Source organism: Somniosus microcephalus, chromosome 6, assembly GCF_052327205.1.
Source record: "Somniosus microcephalus isolate GS21.2 chromosome 6, FLI_Smic_1.0, whole genome shotgun sequence".
In the NCBI taxonomy this organism is placed as follows: Eukaryota; Metazoa; Chordata; class Chondrichthyes; order Squaliformes; family Somniosidae; genus Somniosus; species Somniosus microcephalus.
The window spans coordinates 94526551-94549173 of record NC_140992.1 but is presented as its reverse complement, the minus strand read 5'-3'; the positions used below and the strand labels follow the sequence as shown (position 1 = coordinate 94549173).

Genomic DNA, 22623 nt, shown 5'->3' with positions numbered 1-22623 from the left:
AGGAAAGTCCCGCTCACTGAAACACTGGTTTTTACTGGCTCCCAAGCCCGATAGGCCCTCTCTTTTCATTGGACCAAACAAAAGAAACAATTTCACAAATAAGGTGACAGAAACCCAATTACCCTTTTAAATAACCCTCCACCAATCAAATTAAAATTTGGTTGTCCCGATTAACAATGCACTCCAGTCCCCGCGGCGCCCACCGGTCACGAAAGAGCTCGAGCGTGCCGGCGGACACCGCGTGCTCCATCTCTAGGGCCACCCGGGCGCGAACATGGCCACGGAAGAGGGGGAGGCAATCCGGTCGGACGACCCCCTCGCTCGCCCGCTGCCAGGACCAATTGATGGCTTTCTTGGCCAGGCCCAGGAGCAGGCCCATGAGGAGGTCCTCCGACCCACCCGCTCCCCTCCGCACGGGGTGACCGTAGATCAGGAGCGTGGGACTGAAGTGCAACCAAAATTTGAGGAGCAGCCCCCTCAAAAAATGGAAGAGGGGCTGCAACCTCTCACACCCCGTGTAAACGTGAAAGACGGACTCCTCCAGACCGCAAAACAAACAGGCGGTCTGGGAGTCCGTAAACCTACTTAAAAATCTATTGCACGGAACTGCTCTGTGCAACACCCTCCAGGCCAAATCCCCGATAGAACAAGGGAGGACTCCCGCATAGAGAGCCCCCCATTGGGGACCTCCGCCTCCGTCCGGAGGTAAAACGGCACGCCACGGCGTGTCCGGACGGCAGGCGAAGATGGCAAAGTGGAAGGTGTGCAAGAGCAGCCCGTACAGGAAACCCCTCCACGCAGAATGAAAAAACACGGAGGGTATTTCCTCGAGACGGCTCAAGTTGTGAGGCGCCGATCTCCGAGGGGAGTCTCGGGGAAAGGCGCCGATAAGGAATTCCATCCGAACGGGAGTAAGCTAAGCCCGATAGGCCCGGCGAAAGCATCTTAAGTGGCCCGCAAAGTGATCCCATGGTATCTACACAGTCATCAGATTTAGGCTATTTTGTGCATTTTGTCTATTTGTTGATTTAGCAGCAGCTTAATTATGCTGTTGTATGTTTTAAAAACCTTTCTCTTTGAATAGCTCACACTGTTAAATTCACGTCTACAGCCTTTCACAACTTTGAATCCAGCATTTCAATAAATTCCATATGAATTTTTGACTTGGGGCAATCGTGTAAAACAGGCGCCATCGAATCAGCCGCCCGTTATAAATCTCTTGATTTTCATTTCAAACTGGGAGAAATGTATAGCAGCCGACTGATCCGACAGCGCCTGTTTTACACTATCGCATTCTTTTGGAAATCAGGAAAGGTTTTGGGATTGTTAATATTGGGAGTCTGCCAATAATTGCATGCCCCCACCCCCAGAGAGAAAACGACTGAATTAAAGTCAACAGTTCTTTAATTTACGCTTTTTGAAAGATGATAAATAATTGCTTCCCACACAAAATACATGTCACATTCAAGTCTGCAAAGGGCGTGATTTAATAATTCAAACAATATTGAATTAATGTCACAAGCAAAATACTGTAGATCCTGGAAACCTGAAATAAAAACAGAAAATGCTGGAAACACTCAGCATGTCAGGCAGGATCTGTGGCGAAACAGAGTTAACGTTTCAGATTGGTAACCTTTCATCAGTTCTGATAGGTCATCGACCTGAAGTGTTAAATTCACGTCTACAGCCTTTCACACCTTTGAATCCAGCATTTCAATAAATTCCATATTCTCTTGTTGCATCATGCAGTCCTGCGGTATTAAGACAAACTTAAAGTACCGCATCAATTTACTATAATTCTAATAAACTATTTCATCTAAAGAAATTATGGGAAATGAATTGCTGTTTGCTAAATGCATATAAATAATGAATGCATTCAAAAAATCCTGCTTACAACATCACTACACATGGCAACCAGAGGGGAAGAGTTCCTCCTGTGTGTTAAATGAAATTGTAAATCCATTCTTTATAAATAGGTTTTAGTTATCTCTATGTGTCAAATTACAGATTAACTATCAGAAACATAAGCAGACTTAGTAGCTAATGGAGATGTGAGGTAGTTTCTGTGTGGTTTCAGAGATTGCAAAATCACTGCTGGATGGATTCCATGATTATTAAGTAATTATTGTTAAGTGCGATTTAGGATTGGTGTCATTGACACAGGTTATGCTGCTATTGTTGCTTTGATGCCTAATGCAATGATAGCAGATAGCTGCTGTCATCTTTAAAGAGACTGCTCTACATCAAAGGAAAATAAATTATTATAATCCAGGCATCCTCACTGTGTCTCCAGTCTTATATTCACCTAGCCTCAATATACCGGACAACAAGATGTCAAATGAATAGAATATACAATCAGGGATTGTGCATTGCTAAGAACATGTTGAATTAAGAATTAGGAATGCTGTCTTTATTTTGAAATGGTCAACCCAGTTTGCGTAAAGCATGAGTTTGACTATTTTACTGTTAGCATATGGCTGATATTTCTGCCTCTATTATTATCTGTAAATAAATATGGAAACGTAGTTTAAACCTGTATGCAGTGGTAGCAGTGTGCTATTTTTCAACCACCTAAGAAGAAAGGAAATGTAGGGGTGGGTGCATCCTATGTATTGCATAATAAGTCATTAATCACTTGGGGTTAATTGTTAGACTTGGCCTATTCTGTCATACACTGTAGAGAATAAAAATACAGCTTTTAGCCTGTTTATGGACACTTTAATCTAGTCAGGGACAAGAGAAAGGTGTTTGCGGGGAGGGGATCCCACACTGTAACCAAGTGATTGATCGCTTTTACTAATATATTTGCCACACTCAGTAAGTGAAGCGACCCAGTAGAATGCTAGATAAAGTGTAAACCAACAATTGGAAATGAGCCGTATGACCTTTGCTAATGATTCTGGCTTACTTTGTGGTGATATTCCTGAAGCAGGTTGGTGAACCACATTCTAGAAAGATGTATGACATCTTTCAGAGAGCAAGAGCTTCCTATTTTAGTGAAAGTTACATAAAAAGAAAGAGGGCTGTAGGCTATAGAAGCCATTTGCTTACGCCAAGTAGTTGTCAAAATGCCTGGAATAATGCTGCAAGAATTAGTAACATTTCAAATAGAGAAGACATCAGCAAGTGTTTTAAGGTCAAAGCTAGAAGTTCCACCATAAAAACTTGCCGTGTAAACACCATTGTTCATTTCCCACTCACGAGTAAGAAAGACAGCATTTTGACCAAATTTATGAATTTTTTAAAAAGTCACTTCCCAGAATGCCAAAACAAATCTGGCCTTTGACGATGGTCGCATGGCTCATTTCCAGTTGTTGGTTTGCATTTTATCTAGCATTCTACTGGGTCACTTCATGTACTGAGTGTGGTAAATATATTAGTAAAAGTGACCAATCTTGATTAATACAGAGTATTAATTAAGAAATAATAGGAGCTTGTAACAAAGGTAATGCAGTAATCATGGGGGACTTTAATCTTTTAATTAATCTTTACAAATGAAATTGGCAATGGTAGTCTGGAGGATGAGTTCATGGAAAGCATTCAAGACAGTTTCCTAGAACAATACGTTGTGGTACCTTCAAGGGAACAGGCTATTTTAGATCTTGTATTGTTTAATGAGACAGGGTTAATTAGTAATCTCATAGTAAAGGATCATCTGGGGCAGAGTGTCCATAATATAATAGAATTTCACATTGAGTTTGAGAATGACATACATAAGTCTGAAACTAGAGTCTTAAACTTAAATAAAGCCAATTACATAGATATGAGGGGTGAGTTGGCTAAGGTAGATTGGGAAATTAGATTAAAAAGTATGACAGTAGCAGCGGCAAACATTTAAAGAAATATTCCAAAATTCTCAACAAGTTCCATTGAGAAATAAAAACTCCACAGGAAAAGTGATCCATCCGTGGCTAACTAAAAAAGCTAAGGATAGTATTAGATTAAAAGAAGAGGCTTATAATGTTGCAAAGAATAGTAGTAAGCCTGAGGATTAGGAGAGCTTTAGAAACCAGCAAAGGATGACCAAAAAATTGATAAAAAGGGAGAAAATAGTATATTAGAGTAAACTAGCAAGAAATATAAAAACAGATTGTAAGAGCTTCTACAAGTATGTATAAAAGGAAGAGAATAGCAAAAGTAAGTGTTGGTCCCTTAGAGGCTGAGACAGGAGAAATTATAATGGGGAATAAGGAAATGGCAGAGACTTTAAACAAATATTTTGTATCTGTCTTCACAGTAGAAGACACAAAAAGCATACCAAAAATAGTGAGGAACCAAGGGACTAATGAGAGTGAGGGACTTAAAGTAATTAAGATCAGTAGAAAAAAAGTACTTGAGAAACTAATGGGATTAAAAGCCAACAAATCCCCTGGACCTGATGGCCTACATCCTAGGGTTCTAAAAGAGGTGGCTGCAGAGATAGTGGATGGATTGGTTGTGATCTTCCAAAATTCTAGAATGGTCCTAGCAGATTGGAAGGTAGCAAATGTAACCCTGTTATTCAAGAAAGAAGGGAGAGAGAAAACAGGGAACTAGAGGCCAGTTAGTCTGACATCAGTCATTGGAAAAATGCTAGAATCCATTATTAAGGACGTGGTAACAGGGTACTTAGAAAATCATATGATTAGGCAAAGTCAATATAGCTTTATGAAAGGGAAATTGTGTTTAACAAATTTTTTAAAGGATGTAACTAGCAGGGCAGATAAATGGGAACCAGTGGATGTAGTATATTTGGATTTCCAAAAGGCATTTGATAAGGTGCCACATAAAAGGTTGTTATGCAAGATAAGGGCTCATAGGGCTGAGGGCAATGTTCTTTATAAGGTGCGCGGCTGCACAGCGATCTGTAAGGTCCTGCGCACTCAAATACACAAGCCTCGCACAGTGAACTGGAGTGAGGGGAGGGGTCCAATACCCAACGGCAAACGTGAGCAGGGAAAAGTCACAGAGATGAGAGAATGGCCTGGGAATTCTCACAGGCAGAGTTGTTTGTATCCTCACAGAGCCGATCTGAATTGGAATGGCGTTTGTTAAAATACAGAGCCCTGGAACCCAGCGAGCGTTGTCTCGGGATTCTGTCGGCACTTTTTCTGCGGAGACACATGTAGTCGCTTCCTGGGGACCGAGCGGCGGCCGCACTTTGGAACAACACTTTGGAGCTGGTTATTGATTGGAGAAAGTCGAGGAAAAGGCTTCTGCAGTAACCAGGGCGACAGGTGTATTTTGGGGTTTGTTCCTCTTGCGATGGTTTCTTCGGGTTAAAACCGGGTTCAGCTCAAGAAATAAGCCCCTACTAGCGGCTGCACAACAGGCACTGGGTCCACAAATGACGTGGCTACAAGTAGCTGCTACAGCTCCAGGTGCCTTGATAATATGGTTAAGTGGCCAAGAAATTCAATTCAAACTACTAACCCAATGGAGGTCCCAGGCCTGCAGAATAGTCTGTATTTGACTAGTCCTCCTGGCTGCCCATCTGCTGCAGTTATGAGAGAAGAATGTTTTAACCTCCTTTGTTCTGGTCTATTTGCAGAGCTATTATGGTATGTTTCGGGTTGACTTTACACCAGGACCATATCGGTGTGAAAATTTACACTGAGACTAACCTAAAATCAATGCACAATTTTTTATTCTTTGCTTTTTAAAAAAAAAGCTTCAAATTCAAAAATATTTTCTAGCTAGACCAATAATGATTTATACTGGACCTCTATTTGTTAACGTAGTCTGTTTATTAAATGACCAGACCATTCATTTGTGAAATAACAACAGAAAATGCTGGAAAAACTCAGCAAGTCAGGCAACATCCGTGGAGAGAAATTTGAGTTGACGTTTCGGGTTTGACCCTTCTTCAAAACTGGAGAGAAAAGGAACTAGATCGAAGGCAGGGCTGCGATCGGACAAAAGAATATGTAGGTGGGAAGAGACTGGACAAGGGGAGAAAAGATAGAGTCAAGATAGGAAGAGATAAGTTCCGTAGGGCAAGAACAGGCTGAAACGATGGGTCTACCAGGGCAGTCCTGTTTGTGGAAGAGCCAAACGGAGATCCCGTCGCAGAGAAGAGCAGAACTTCTTCAAGGTAGGCATTCCTAGAAGAGGTGTGGCAGTGAACCAAACACTAGTACGATAGCAAAATACTGCAGATGTTGGAAATCCGAAATAACAACAGAAAATGCTGGAAAAACTCAGCAAGTCAGGCAACATCCGTGGAGAGAAATTTGAGTTGACGTTTCGGGTTTGACCCTTCTTCAAAACTGGAGAGAATAACTGTTGTTATTTCGGATTTCCAACATCTGCAGTATTTTGCTATCATTCATTTGTGAATGTTTGTACCCACGCTGCTATTGTTAAATGGTTGTATCTGGGCTGTTAATTTATACCAGATCCATAGAAGTGGTTTCACCGAACCGCTCCGAGACCGCAATGTGCGCGGCGGGCAGGAAAGTGAATACAATTATATTTTTAATGGGGCAGAAATTAGGATCGGGGGCTTGCCGCGCGTGTAAGCCCCCGATGTGCACTTACCCGACGTGCCGGCCGTTCAGCTTCAGGGACGCCTGGAATTCCTGTTTTAAAATGATGACTCCCGGGCAGCGTCTGACGTCACGCCGCCCAGGAGTGCAGCCAGCGCGAAGCCTGGAGCGTGCAGTGCAAGTGAGACACGCCCCTTGAGGTCTCATTTTAATAGGACACGCCCCCAATGTTTCTCACAAGCTGCAAAGCATTTTTACATGCAGGGCAGCATTTTAAATAGGTTTTTGGTATTTTTATGAATCTTTTGGTAACTTTTATAAACTTTTACATTTTGAAGAACCTGAAGTAGTTTTAAACAGAATTAAAGCAATTTAAAGACTTTTAAAAGCCCTGAAAGCATTTTTTTCATTCCATTTATTTAATTAGCAACGTCGTCGTCGTACGTGGCTTCACACTGTTCCCTTTGGGGAACTGTATGAAGTGGTGGAAGGATTTCTGGCCGCGATTAACGCTCCTTCCGTGACCGTAACCATCTTCGTACCAGCCATTAGGGTGGTTAGTCCTATGGCGGGAGGGTTTTACGGGCTCCCACAAACCATACGAAGGGGGGGGGCCACCCACACCCACGGACACAAGTATCCCGCTGGATGTCAACCCAGAATTTAGAGCCGGAGCTCCGACTCCACTTGCCGGGACTGTCTGGAGCGGGGTTCGAAACCCTATGCCTTCTGGCCCAGCGGTGGGGATGCTACCGCTACGCCAAACGCCCACTCCGATTAGCAACGTGAAATGGCTGGAATGAGCACAATTCACGGCATTAAAAGAACTCACAATTGAACTGACAATGACCTCGGCAATCTCCTCAATGAGGTGGAGGCGCAGCGCCTGCTCATCATTGGTAATGAGAAGTCCAAGGCGCCGCAAAAAGGACAGATGATAGCTTGGTCTTTCAAGTGGCAGCATAGGGCTCCAGTCACGGGGAGGGAAAAGGCGCAGGAAACGTATGGGTGTCACCTTTTGCGCAGAGTGGGCCTTTTGCGTAGCGGTAAGCATCCCCGCTGCTGGGCCAGAAGGAGTAGGGTTTCGAACCCCGCTCCAGACAGTCCCGGCAAGTGGAGTCGGAGCTCCGACTATAAATTCTGGGTGGACCTCCAGCGGGATACTTGCGTCCGTGGGTGTGGGTGGCCCCCCCCTCGTATGGGTTGTGGGAGCCCGTAAAACCCTCGCGCCATAGGACTAACCACCCTAATGGCTGGTATGAAGATGGTGATGGTTATGGTCACGGAAGGAGCGTTAACGTGGCCAGAAATCCTTCCACCACTTCATACAGTTCCCGAAAGGGAACAGTGTGAGGACATGTACGACGATGACCTCTTGCGCAATGCACCTCCTTGGACCCTCAGTCGGAGATGCGAGGGGGCAAATCATGCAATTGTTAAATTTTTCATTTTATTGACATGTAAAATGTTGTGTTTGCTGTTTTCATTGAAATGTTTATTTGTGACTGAAAGGATATGTAACATTTTCCTTTAAACAGTGCAGCCTGTAGTCAGTTTGAAAAAAATTAGCAACTTTTATTGGAGCCAAAGTATTTTTACAACAACTGTTTGAAAATTAGAACATAGCTAGTTTCCACCTTGAATGTCTTTATTGCACTAAGAAAACAGAAAAAGTCACTTTAAACTGTTAACACATTTTTTTCTGAACTATTCATGTTTACAAATGTTTGAAAAGCAGGAAATAGCTAGTTAACATTTAAAAGTTATAAACTATCTACATCAAAACTGACCCTGAAAACTGTTTTATGATGCAATAAAAGTTCACTGCTTCACTTTAAATTGTGTCTGCTCCTTTCTTTGCCTTGCGGGGGGAGGGGGAGGTACAAGGCGCCACTAGCTCGTGAAGGTGTTGGCTACTAGCAATTCCCGGGCATTTTTCTCGCTCACAGGCCTCCTCCTTACACAGACGTCCTTGCAAGGAAGAAATGGAAAGAGTTGTTAAAGTAATTTTAATGAAGTGACTGGCTAGAAAATCACCCCGGCCCATGGCATCAATTTCACAGCCCGAGATGATTTTCCCAAGATGATTTTCCAATAAGTTACTTTCTCTGAAATTCATAATTAAATACATACATTCATACACATAAGTAAAGGAATATATACATACATACATATACGTAAAGGAATATATACAGACATACATACATAATTACTTTAAAGAATATATTACTGATGAAAAGTTTCTTTCTTAAAAATGTTGGAAATGTTACATTATTCATTTTAAAACAGTCATTTTCACATTTAATAAACACAGCAAATTCAATTAGGCCTTGCACACAGCCACATTACTCAAAACCCATTAAAAAAAAAAAAAAAATTAAAGTTGCAAACTTACCTCAGACTTTCTTAAAATAACTTTTCTCCCTTTCCCAAGCAAAAATAGTGCCTTTCAGAAGCTCCACTGATGAAAGAGTTCTTCCTCCGCAGCTTCTCGAGTGCTTTACTCCTGCTTTTTTTAAGTGTAAGTTGTGAGGACTTACCCTCACTCAAACCATGAATGAAAACGCCGAATTTCACTGCGCACGCGCTGCCTGTGCAGTGCCACACGTTCCGCCTCTTAACCCCTTGGGTCAGAGGAAAGGAAATGCCGGTTTTCCCCGCATGCGCTGTGCATGCTGAAAACCGGCAATTCCTCCGGGCCCACGCGTGAGTACCCCGTCCGTACTCACACGTTGGGACCGGAATTACTGGGCCATTATCTTATTTTTAGAAAATATTTATTTTTAGGTTAACCTTTTAAAAAATTAAATGATCACATATTTAAAGTTCATATTTATTTAATGTAAATGTTTATTTTTAAGTAAACAAACGTTAACGTCCAGAGTTTTTTTTTTTAAAACATCGCTCGGGTTTTAAAGCCTTAAAAATGCCCAACGTTTTTGAAATTGAAGCCACGTGTAGCAGCTTTGTGAAAGGTGGTCTACTCTTTCAGGTGGGGTGATTGACCAAATCGACTAAAACATTAAATAAAACTTAACAAATTAAATTAGAATTTTGTTGGCCGGGGTGATGATGCACTCCAGTCCCGCGGCGCCCACGGAAGGCCATGCGCGTGCTCCATCTTCAGGGCCACCCGGGCGCGAACATAGCCGTGGAAGAGAGGCAGTCAATCGGGCTGAACGAACCCCTCGACCGACCGCTGTCTGGACCAGTTGATAGCTACTTTGGCCAGGCCCAGGAGCAGTCCCACGAGGAGGTCCCCCGATCTGCCCGCTCCCCTCCGCACTGGGTGACCAAAGATCAGGAGTGTGGGACTGAAGTGCAGCCAAAAATCGAGGAGCTGCCCCTTCAAATAGTGAAAGAGGGGCTGCAACCTCTCACATTCTGTGTATATGTGAAAGGTGGTCTATTGACAAACAGATCGCCCCTCAGTGTTTCAGAACTTTCCCGATCTCTAGACAGTCTTGGTGAACCTCTTGAGGCTATTTTTTTTAATGTTTCACATTTCATTTCATGAGGTGTAATGCAGACAAAGCTGAGCTGTGGATGTGTAACCCAAGAAGACGGTCCTGAACTGGAAATGTTGATGGGAATGATTGTCTGATTAAAGCTGAACAATATCAAGGCGGATGGGGAAGGGAAGAACTTTTTAATCTTAAATTAGGCTGCAGTCCTACAAGCGCTTTTGCTCCCATGGAAAGTGGTTTTGGGGGCACTTCAATGACAGTGGTGGTATAACCCAAGAAATAATTGAGGGTACTAAAGGTGTGAGGCACAAGACTCATACGGGTTTATGTTTGCACTGAGTTGCACATTAACTCCAACTTTAGTTTCTGACCACTTCCCAGCAAATGTTGGAAACAAAGTTATTGCTAATGTCTGGTGTAATAATAAGAAAACTTAACAAAACAAGTCATTTGGTTCAAGTGTTTTCCTTCCACCAACAATATCCAGTCTATCTGTTTTTGGGATGAGACGTTCAATCTGCTCCTGTGTTTCAGATGGATTAATAAGGGACAGCCAGCACAGATTTGTTAAAGGCAAATCATGTCTGACTAACCTGATTGAGCTCTTTGATTAAGTAATAGAGAGGGTTGATGAAGGTAGTGTATGCACTTTCAAAAGGCATTTGATGATGTACCACATAACAGACTTATTTGGAAATTAGAAGCACATGCTATTAAAGGGACAGTGGTAACTTGGGTGCATAATTAGCTGCTGGACAGGAGGCAGAGAGTAGTGGTGAACGGATGTTTTTCTAACTGGAGAGAAGTATGCAGTGGGGTCCCCCAGGGGTCGGTAATAGGACCATTGCTTTACTTGTTATACATAAATGACCTGGACTTTGGTATAACAAGTTCAATTTTGAAGTGTGCGGATGATACAAAACTTGGCAATGTAATAAATAGTGAGCAGGATAGTAGCAGAATAGAGGTAGAGTGGGATGTGAGGAGAGCTGGAATGGGACCAGTGAGTGGAGAGGTAGAATGGGACCAGTGAGTGGAGAGGTAGAATGCGATGTGTGAGGAGAGCTGGAATGGGACCAGTGAGTGGAGAGGTAGAATGGGATGTGAGGAGAGCTGGAATGGGACCAGTGAGTGGAGAAGTAGAATGGGATGTGAGGAGAGCTGGAATGGGACCAGTGACTGGAGAGGTAGAATGGGATGTGAGGAGAGCTGGAATGGGACCAGTGAGTGGAGAGGTAGAATGGGATGTGAGGAGAGCTGGAATGGGACCAGTGAGTGGAGAGGTAGAATGGGATGTGTGAGGAGAGCTGGAATGGGATGTAAATTAAAGAGATTAAATAAAGCCACTAATCAGGTTTATAAAAAAAGCCTGATTTCATGATTTTTAAGAGTTTGTCTGATTGTCTCATGATTTGAGATGGTGGGGTGGCAATATGGCATTACTGTGTATGCTTTTAAGTGGTAGCTGTTGTTGGAAATGATGTTATAAAACGTGTTGTTGTAAAGTTTGTTGTTGTTGTAACATCTGCCCACGGACAAAAAGGGTCACGCTCAAAGGAGCTTGTGGCCCGCTCAATACAAAAAAATTAGAGGGAACATTAGTTGGAGGTAATATATTAGCATGGATACAGGATTGGTTAATGGACAGAAATCAGAGAGTAGGGATAAACGGGTAATTTTCAGGTTGGCAGGCTGTAACTAGTGGGGTGCCGCAAGGATCAGTGCTTGGGCCTCAGCTATTTACAATCTATATTAATGACTTAGATTAAGGGACCAAGTGTAATGTATCCAAGTTTGCTGACGATACAAAGCTAGGTGGGAAAGTAAGTTGTGAGGAGGACACAAAGAGCTTACAAAGGGATACAGACTGGTTAAGTAAGTGAGCAATAAGGTGGCAGATGAAGTATAAAGTAGGGAAACTTTGGTAGGAAGAATAGAAAAACAGATATTTTTTAAATGGTGAGAAACTATTAAATGTTGGTGTGGTGAAGTAAGATATTAAAAATTGGGCATAACAGGGCAAGACATCCAGGATTTAATTGCAGCACCAATGTACAAGGTGGAGGGAATGGGTTAATTCATACTCTGAGTTAAATGATATAGAAGTCTGTATATTGCATTCTACCCAGCTAAGTTTTAAAACATGATTAGGTGACTGTTGAGAGATTAAACTGCAGAGCAACTTGTAGGAAGATTAGGGAGGATGTCTGGTCAGCCAGGCAGGCAACACATATACAAAATAACATATCGAAGAATTTGTTTATTATAAATTACAACAGGGTTCCATTCTTCAAAGCATGGTAGGACTGATGAGAATGTGATTGCTTTGCAGAAGTAACCCGAGAACAAGGCCAAAAGTTTGTACTTTGCGCGCCATAACAAGGGCTGCTATCTTAAGGAAAACAAGCAACACCACCTGGCTACGGGCAATTAGATGGTTGTAAAGCAATTAAGATGAGGCCCATAGTCACAGGACGTGACGGGACCAACTGATAACGAAATGTGGGAGTGGGACCGGCAAGAAGATGAACTGTCACGGTTTTATAATTACAATTTAGCTATAACTCTGTATATGCTGATAAGCTTATCCCCGCCCCTAGGGCAGGGCCTTAATTTTTGTATAACTGTGTGGACTTCGAGAGGTTCGTTGGAGTTTGAGCCTCGTGTAGAGACACAAGAAAAAATCTCCCCAGGCCTGAATAAACCATTTTGACTTCAATTATTGGGTCTGTCTTTCTTTCAACAAGCCAGTGATGTCGACCTTGTATATCACTTGGTCCGCACTTTGGGGGCTTACATCAATTGACGATGAGGATGGGATGCGCGATCTGAACAAGACTGTCGGACAACGATAACCTAAGATGGGTGAGTATGTTTTAATTACCACCTGTAAAATTAGAGGTTAATCGCTGATGAGACGTCAAGTAAGATTCGACGTATAAAAGAACTATAAAAAGAAAGACACCTTTAATTGAAGTCAGTTAAAAAGTAAACTGCAGTTAGGGACAGGGCGTTCCCTAAAGCCGTGAGGCGGCAAAACCTCAGTTAGGGGCAGGGCGTTCCCTAAAGCCGTGAGGCAGCGAAACCTCAGATAGGGGCAGGGCGTTCCCTAAGCCGAGTGGCGGCAAACCGAGAGGGGCAGAAAGACCCCTAACCCGGGAGGCGGGAAATCCTTTTAGCCGAGTGGCGGCAAACCGAGAGGGGCGGAAAGACCCCTAACCCGGCAGGCGGGAAATCCTTTTAGCCGAGTGGCGGCAAATCGAGAGGGGCGGAAAGACCCCTACCCCGGGAGGTGGGAAATCCTTTAAGCCAAGAGGCGGCGAAACCTCAACAAACGAATGAATGGGTGCACCGTAGTGAGTGAATGAAATAAAACCCTACAGTCACAAAGAGGTTAAAACGGACGAGGGTGAAGTCTGTCCCAATGCCTAGCCTGAGCCTGAATTAAGAGGACAGTAGTCCCACGTGATGGCCAGGATCAAGTAGGACGCCGGGAGCCACAGACCCCACAGTATCAAAACCTCGGGACTAAGGGGTTGGGGTGTGTTTAACAAAACAGAGTGATTGACAGGAAGTACGAAACTAATCAGAGTAATGTTATAGGGGCGAGCAACATAGTGTATAAACCTAATTCACCAACACCGTGAATTAAGCATTAAACGTAGCAGTTAGTTATGACTAAGAGGGTGGAAGAAGAATCTTTAGGCGACCTGGATTCTATAACTCGACTCCTAGTAGATAAAAAATAAAAAGACAGTGCAGAGAGCCAAAAGGCTTAGTGGGGGAGGGAGAAACCAAAGATAAAGAGGGAATAGTAATCTGAGCTTGTTACCAGAAACAATGTAAGGAATCGAAACAGAAGGGAGAGATAAAGAAGGAAACGATCTAATTTGTAGGCGAACCAATTTGAAAACCCAGCAAAGAGGGGGAAAAAAAGGAACAAACAGGGATTTGGAAAGCTAGGGAAAACAGCTGAGTCACTGATTTAAAAAGGAAGGAAAAAATAAACTTAGAGCTTTACCAACATGGAAGTTATTAGCATCTGTACCGAGACAAGTAAAACACAAGATTTGCTGAGTGAAAGAAACCTTAAACGTATGCTGGAATTTCAGGTTGTATAAAATTGTGTGTTAAAGCGTGAATGTTTTCCTGACTAGGAATGATTAAGAGGTTACAATATTCCTTTGTCTGAAAGTCTGTCCTTTAAAAAAGAAATGTCTGCTGTGTGTGTTTTAGCTCCACCCGCTTCTCTGTGTTAAAGAAAAAGCATTTAACCCTTTTGTCTTGTCTTGGATTTTGGGAAATTTAAGAATGTGCGAATAAGATTGTGCCCTCAGAATGAAAAAAAACCTATTACAATTTAAGTTAAGCTGGAGTGTAAAAACTAAGAGCAACAAAAAGTTTGTTTAACAAAAGATTAATTTTCAGTCTGAGATTTAACCTTGGAGTTATGAGGTAAATTAACTTGTTAAAACCAGACTTTCATTGTGGCCACAGTGAAATTCTGGTTGGTGTAAATTGGTGTAGTCCGAATTGAATAAGAGAACCACTCCGCAAGAATATCCGATAGTGGCAGGTCCCTCAACAACATGGGAGGAGCATTAGGACCCAGAGGACAGCTAGCTGAGCTGCACGCAAGCAGTAGCTGCGTGCTTTGATTTATCAGTCCAGTATTTACAAGCAGCTATAGTCAGATTTTGATCTAGAAGATGGGGTAAATACAAAGGCTAAAGTTGTGAGGAAAATGACCCTGCGCTTTGAGGAATGACCGTACAGATAAAAGGAATATCGGGGTAATGAATAAGCCGAAGGGCAAGGTTTGTGAAATGAAAAGGAGAAGCCCTCAGAGATGGCAGCAGGAAGGGACCGCGCCAGAGAGGGGATGGGGTCAGGCAGGTACTAGAGCTATTTAATCATTGCCGGAACTTTATCCCAGAATATGCAGAAATGTCCCAGCTTATACAGGATTTGATCAAAGGGGGGGAACCATCCCAGGAGCTGGTGAACCATGAAACCGCTTTTGTAAAGTGAAACAAGCCCTGAGGTTAGTCAAAGGAAAAAGTGTAAACATATATAGATAGTCGGAATGCCTTTGGGGTGGTGTCTGATTACATGTACAGCATTTTGAACTGATAAAACGGATAAGAGCAGAATAATTCTAACTGGCTGGTGACGACCAGCCCCCTTTTGTAATTATAGGAACACTGGACGTCTGGAATGAGATGGAGCGTCCACGCCTTGATCCTAGGGATGAACATAAGTATTGCCATTGTCGAGGGGGAATTAGTAATAAGGAGAACACAGGACGAGGTGTATTTTAGTGTGGCACATAGAGTTATTAAGCTTGCCATTAATATGAGTACTTTGGAGATGCAAACCAAATATGGAACTCCCTGTGGGTAAAACAATTAGAGGGTCCACAGGGAAAATCTATCTTACAAAGATGTAAGAAACGGGGAGTATTGGAAACAGCCGGAGCAGGGTATGCGGCCGGGTTAGCAACAGTTAATAGCTTGGACATAGAAGGAGTAAACGAAGGAGTAGAAGAATTACAAGCAAAAATAGAGAAGTTACTAAAACAAGCTACCGGAAATAGACAGCAATTGACACTGGCAGGGAAACAAATAATAATGCAATTGGGTGGAAGCGATAGTAGCCCCCCATGCAGAAACAATCAATACAATCATTGATCGACTTAATAATGCTTCTCGCCAAACCAATAAGGAACTAATATGTGCCATGTATGGCTCATGGCTATAGTCGAATGCTCAGCATAACATGAGGCAAATAAATAACGGACAGATCCCTGATTGGATTACTAATGAGGATCTGGAACCTTGAATTGACACAAATAAAAGCCTATGTAAGGGGCGTAAAATGGGACAAGTATACCGGGCAGGCAATTGTCTGACCCCATGGACTAAGATGATTGGCTTTGTACTGGCCATCCCACAATTCCCAGAAGAGGGACGGCCCCTATACGACGTGATTAATATAGGAGAGGTACAAAGGGAAAGTTGGGTTAAATATCATGATGTTCCTACCAAGGCACTTTGGGAAAGGGATGAAGATAATAACCAGGAGAATGGAACCTTAAGGGGGGTGGTCATGGACGGGTGCCACCACAAGGGAAGGACATGGGTGTGCACACCCCCCCCCCCCCCCACCGAGGGAGACACATCCGAGTGCGGATTTACAAAAATTACCAATTGCACCCTCGAGGTACACCCAAGGGGGATACACCGGACATGGGTAGCACCAAGGAACAACGGGACATGTTGTGTCACCACAATTGAACAGAAATATGAATATCAAGATATGACTTGTCCCATTCCCCAACCAAACCTTTGTTTTGGTCTAAAGATACCTACACAGATAGGAAAACCTGGTCACTTGATAATATGGGACTTAATAAAAAGGTTGACACTTATGTCATACCAGAGCCCAAGGCAATTCCTAAGTTAGAGGAAGCTTGGTAGAAGTTACAGCAGGAAACGAAGGAAATTTTAAAGTATTATCATAAAATAGAAGAAGGCTTAAAGAAACAACAAAAAGACATTAGTACAACATTAGAGGAAACTCACCCACTTCCTCCTATTTTGATAATTGGGGATCGGGATGGTCGGGGACATTGGGAGCCTCAATGATATAAGGCATAATGATATCCCTCATGATTGTTATTACAATATATTGTGTGTTTTTACTGCTCCAGTGCCTCTGTACCAAAACGAGTAAAGCCAAAATTGGTGCAGTAAAAGAAGTCGAGCCTGAGGAGAGGCAGGTAGCGAAGTTAAGAATGGAAAACTCCCCCGCCTCTCCAAGGCAAATGGTGTAAGATGTGATAGGAAGCCCTGAAATTATGAGGGATTAATTGGGCATGGTAATTAAGGACCGGGCCGACCAACCGTAAGACGGAGGTGGCAGGAGGGTGGCAGAAGGAGAGTGGCAGAAAGAGGGTGATGAATGAGGATTGGTGAGTGATGACAGTCTCGAATTGGCACGTCAAGCACCCAACATGGGAATGAGGAACAGGCCCGAGCAGACAGCCTAAACCATTAATGCAGGGTCTAAGGGGCCCCGGGAATGGTTACACCGGAAGGAGTGCATAAAGGAAAGCCCACCGTAAAGGAAAGACCACCATACCGCGTGGGGGGACGTCGGCCTCCAGATTGATAGGATATATACACATGTATAACCTAGACTGGTAGAAGGCCAAGGAGTGCACGCTCTGGCAGACACCAGGAAGTGGAAATACATGTTGACCTGTATTGGAACAATTGTCCAAAAGGTCAAAAGGGGGGCCTGAAGTAAGATATTAAAAATTGGGCATAACAGGGCAAGACATCCAGGATTTAATTGCAGCACCAATGTACAAGGTGGAGGGAATGGGTTAATTCATACTCTGAGTTAAATGATATAGAAGTCTGTATATTGCATTCTACCCAGCTAAGTTTTTAAATATGATTAGGTGACTGCTGAGAGATTAAACTGCAGAGCAACTCGTAGGAAGATTAGGGAGGATATCTGGTCAGCCAGGCAGGCAACACATGGAGAAGATAACATATCGAAGAATTTGTTTATTATAAATTACAACAGGGTTCCATTCTTCAAAGTATGGTAGGACTGATGAGAATGTGATTGCTTTGCAGAAGTAACCCGAGAACAAGGCCAAAAGTTTGTACTTTGCGCGCCATAACAAGGGCTGCTATCTTAAGGAAAACAAGCAACACCACCTGGCTATGGGCAATTAGATGGTTGTAAAGCAATTAAGATGAGGCCCATAGTCACAGGACGTGATGGGACCAACTGATAACAAAATGTGGGATTGGGACCGGCAAGAAGATGAACTGTCACAGTTTTATAATTACAATTTAGCTATAACTCTGTATATGCTGATAAGCTTATCCCCGCCCCTAGGGCAGGGCCTTAATTTTTGTATAACTGTGTGGACTTCGAGAGGTTCGTTGGAGTTTGAGCCTTGTGTAGGGACACAAGAAAAAATCTCCCCAGGCCTGAATAAACCGTTTTGACTTCAATTATTGGGTCTGTCTTTCTTTCAACAAGCCAGTGACGTCGATCTTGTATATCACTTGGTCCGCACTTTGGGGGCTTACATCAGTGGAAACAGAGAGTTAGCATGCAGGTACCACAAGCAATTAGGAAGGCAAATGGCATGTTGGCCTTTATTGCAAGGGGTTTGGATAACAAGAGTAAGGAAGTCTTGCTACAGTTTTGTTCTCCTTATCCGAGAGGGAGTACAACGAAGGTTCACTAGACTGATTCCTGGGATGAGATGGTTGTCCTATGAGGAGTGATTGTGTAGATTAGGCCTATACTCTTGGAGTTTAGAAGAATGAGAGGTGATCTCATTGAAACATAAGATGCTGAGGGTGATTGACAGGGTAGATGCTGAGACATTGTTTCCCCTGGCTAGAGAGTCTGGAACTCGGGGGCACAGTCTCAGGACACAGAGACAACCATATAAGACTGAGATGAGGAGGAATTTCTTCACTCAGAGGGTTATGAATCCTTGGAATTCCCTACCTCGAAGGGCTGTGGATGCTGAATCATTGAGTATATTCAAGGCTGAGATAGATAGATCTTTGGACTCGAGGGGAATCAAGGGATATGGGAATTGGGCAGGAAAGTGGAGTTGAGGTTGAAGATCTGCCATGATCTTATTGAATGGCGGAGCAGGCTCGAGGGGCCGTATGGCCTGCTCCTGTTCCTAATTCTTATGTTCTTATGTATGGGCAGATTATGGAGACTATGCAATCCTATCCTAAAGAATGGGACTGAAATAAGATTGCCTATTAAAGTGAGACTCTTGCACATTCTGTGTGAGCACTTTAGGCCAACCCAAAAGGCTGACTGGACCTTTGCACACTGTGCAAGTCGGGTGGGAATCCAACAAAATTCAATTCCCATCTCATTTCTCGGCCCACGCATTACAAAAACAGATGCACCAACTGGAAATTCTCCATCTCTTGTCTTTTGTCTATTTTTATTTGCATTCCAAACTGGTAGAACAAAAAATAGGCTAAATTTGCTGCTCATTGGTTGGGAATGGATGGTAACCCTTGGCCATGGTTCAATATGTTACGTAGCAATTTTAGGAAAAGGGAAAAAAGGTTGTTCATTTTTTGGGAATACAAAATCATTTGTCCAGTAGGAGGTGCCATTGTCTAGTCCAAAGTGGAGAAGTACATTTGAGAGAAGTAGAGAAAAATAGGGTGAACATCACAGGGACTGTTGGAAAACCAGCCAAAATCATAAGTCATAACACAGCCAACAACATAAAGACCTAGATTTTTCCCTGTGGTTATGTTCCTACTGGAAGTGCATTGGGGCAGGAATTCTACCCAGCGGTGTGATCTTGCTCTGACTCTGAATCTTCAAGTTGCAAGTTGGATCTACAATTCATATTTTCATGTCTCGCAGCACACTAATAATCTGTCATCACAATACCATGTGAATGCTTAAGGTCATAACCAATGATCCCCCTAAGGTGCGCGGCCGCACATCATTTGCGAGGTACTGTACAGGCCGCGAACCAGCCGCTGCCGCTGGAAGAGATACCGCGGAACAAATTTAAGGGATCGTGCACAAAAAAATTAGAGAGAACATTGGTCATAACTTGTATTAAAAGTGCTATAACCATTGTGCTGCTCACATACACCTGCTAACCTCTCTTTTTCTGCTTCTAAGTGTGCCACAGCAATTAGCAGAGGAAGTGCAGCAAGAGAAACATGCTGCATCAAAGCTTCTTGTCCCCACATCTCACACATTTACTGTCTCCCTCCCAAGCACTAACCCAGAGATACTAATTGTGTGGGGAGGGGTAATATGGGGAAGTAGCTCGTGTGCCTGAGGGGAGTGCACAGGCTGATAATGTACAGTGCAGGATAGGCCAGAAGGAGTTGGTGGTGGAAGGTGAAGAGGCATTCACTGTTGACCAGAGAATCAGGAGGCATCTGCCTTGGTTGAGCCTTGGGGCTTAGATTTCTGGGGTCCTAGCCCCCTCAGCTGCCTGCACATGTGACAGAAATGAACCAGGGCTAGGTTGCCATTGTAGCTGATGAAACATAGCCTGCAGCAAGCACCACTGGAGCCGCTCCTGCCATCAGACAAGAGACACCTCAATACTTAAAGGGCTAGAAATTCGGTACCCTAGCACTTCCCGTTAGCGCCCCTGTGGGCACTAAGGGCGTATCGCCCGGGCGGGATGATTTCAGCGCTGCCTGCGAAATTCAGTCGGCATTTAGCGCTGGCGCTATCACTTAGCGCTTAGCCCTCTCGCACCGCTCAGACTGTGACATCAATGAGTGTGCAATGCCCCGTTAGCGCCCCGGATGTGAAATTCATTCACTTCCCCTGACTTACTGCCTGGTGCTGAAATGACAGAAATAGCAGACGTTGATACCTGGGATTGCCTCTCCCAGGGCACTATTTAAAGGGATCACTTACTGGGTCGTTGAGAGGTCAGATTCATTGCTGGTTGTCAGATAGCGTTTTGGCTGCGTTCACATTTTCTCAATGTTTGCTTTGTTGCTGCTCTAACAGTTTCTTCACTTGTATTGCTCTGAATATTTCTACATTCTCTTTTCTCTCATTTATGGGGGCTGTACTGGCACTCCACCTTGCCCTCCGGCAACTACGTCGGAGGCAGCGGATGTAGAGACAGAGATTGCCAAATGTGGCCAGAGGTAGGAGGAGGGCCGACAGACCTTGCGACAGGAGGCCTTACCCTCCCAGGGTTATCCAGGAGCACTTCTCCTACATTCATCTCTCAGAGGAGCAGTGTCTTAGAAGGCTCCACTTCAGCAAGGAGGTGGTCACAGAGCTCTGCCACCTCCTGCGGCCAGACCTCCAGCCTCAGCTCAGGACCAGGACGGCTCTCTCAGTGGCAGTTAAGGTCACAGTCGCTCTCAATTTCTACCCCAAAGGCTCCTTCCAGGCTTCAACAGGGCATATTGCAAACATTTTTCAGTTCGCCGTCCATTGCTGCATCCGGGAGGTAACAGACGTTCTCTACAGAAGAAGAACGGAGTACATCTCATTCCCCATGACCAGAGAGAAGCAGGATGAATGCTCATGTGGTTATGCAAGGATAGCGGGCTTCCCCATGGTTCAGGGCGCCATTGAATGCACCCACGTGGCATTGCGGGCACCTCATCACAATGCAGAGGTGTTCTGTAACTGCAAACGTGCAGTTGGTGTGCGACTACAGACAGCGCATCCTCGCCGTCAATGCCCACTATCCTGGTAGCAGCCAGGATGCATTCATCCTGCGCCAGACTGGTGTCCCAGCATTGTTCCACCCACCACCTGAAGCTCGTGGCTGGCTCCTCGGGGACAAGGGTTATCTACTTGCCACCTGACTGATGACACCTCTCCGCAACCCCAAAACTCGTGCTCAGCACGCATACAATGACAGCCATACCACCACCAGGAACCTGATAGAACAGATTATCGGGGGGCTAAAACAATAGTTCCGCTGCCTTGACCGCTCTGGAGGAGCCCTGCAGTACTACCCTGATCGAGTCTCCCTTTTCATCGTTGTGTGCTGCATGCTGCACAACCTCGCCATTCTGAGGGCCCAGCCATTGCCACCAGGGATTGCAGGTCCACCTCAGGAGGAGGAAGAGGGACAGGAGGAGGAGGAGGCAGAGGAGGAGGATGAAGAGGAGGAGGAGCAGCAGCAACGGAGGAGGGAGGCACTCAATCTTGCTTCTGCAAGGGCCGTGCGTGAGTGCCTCATTACACAGCGCTTCCAATCAATGATATAACACATGGCGTTTGCGCAGCACAACCACATCATTACATCCAGCTCGCAACCCCTATCACCAGGCAAAGGTCAAATGAGAAACATCACAAAATGTGCAACGTCAAACTAACAATTTATTATCGAACATAACTCTCTCTTATGAATCACAACTATTCATAAACAAACACAACTCTTTCTTATCAAACTGAACTATTTGTTATCAAACACAAATATTTATTTACAAGCATAACTATTCGTTCACAAACACAATATATTTACAAACACATCAATTTATTAACACACACTACCCCTATGTGCCACTACAGTACTTATCCTTCCTCAATGATTTCCCTCCCCTTTTGAGTTCCCCCCTCCCAACCCTACTGCTCCTCCGTAATGTGGCCCCAGTGGCTGCAGCAAGGCTGGTGGAAGGCTGCTGAGTCTGGGGGCCAGAGACAGCAGATGGCCTTGCAGGATGCCCTCGACCAGCTCTGGGTCTGGAGGGCCCGGCTGCAGACTGCACCACCTCAGCATGGGCGGCAGCAGTCTGGAATGGCTGGGTTACAGGCTGCGATCAGTGCAATGCTGGAGTGGCAGTGTTGGGACCAGGAATGCTGTCATCCTGAGAAAGGACAGCACCTTCCTGCTCGACCGCCACACCGCCACTCCCCCGGGGCAGAACATCAGCGTCCGGAGCAATCTGCTCGAGCACAGATTGCTGGCCTGCTGCGGTACCGTGAGATCCCCGGTGGACTGTGGGCGACCCAGCGGGGATAGCAGCAGTCAGCGCTTGCGTGGCATCAATGTGAGACTGCATGAGAGTACTCTGAGATTGGATGCCAGGAACCACTGATTCCATTACAGCACTAAGCTGCTGCATTGCTTCGGCCTGTGCTGCAATAGCTGCTGCCACTTCACCCAT

General features: G+C 44.3%; 1 long non-coding RNA gene across 1 annotated transcript; it reads left to right on the top strand.

The window, feature by feature from the left end:
* The first annotated feature begins 11246 nt into the window (after positions 1–11246).
* On the top strand, positions 11247–17970 carry LOC147115908 (uncharacterized). The gene is made up of 2 exons (XR_015078703.1): positions 11247–12799; positions 15115–17970. It is a non-coding gene; the product is annotated as an uncharacterized LOC147115908 (long non-coding RNA).
* The last annotated feature ends 4653 nt before the right edge of the window (positions 17971–22623 follow it).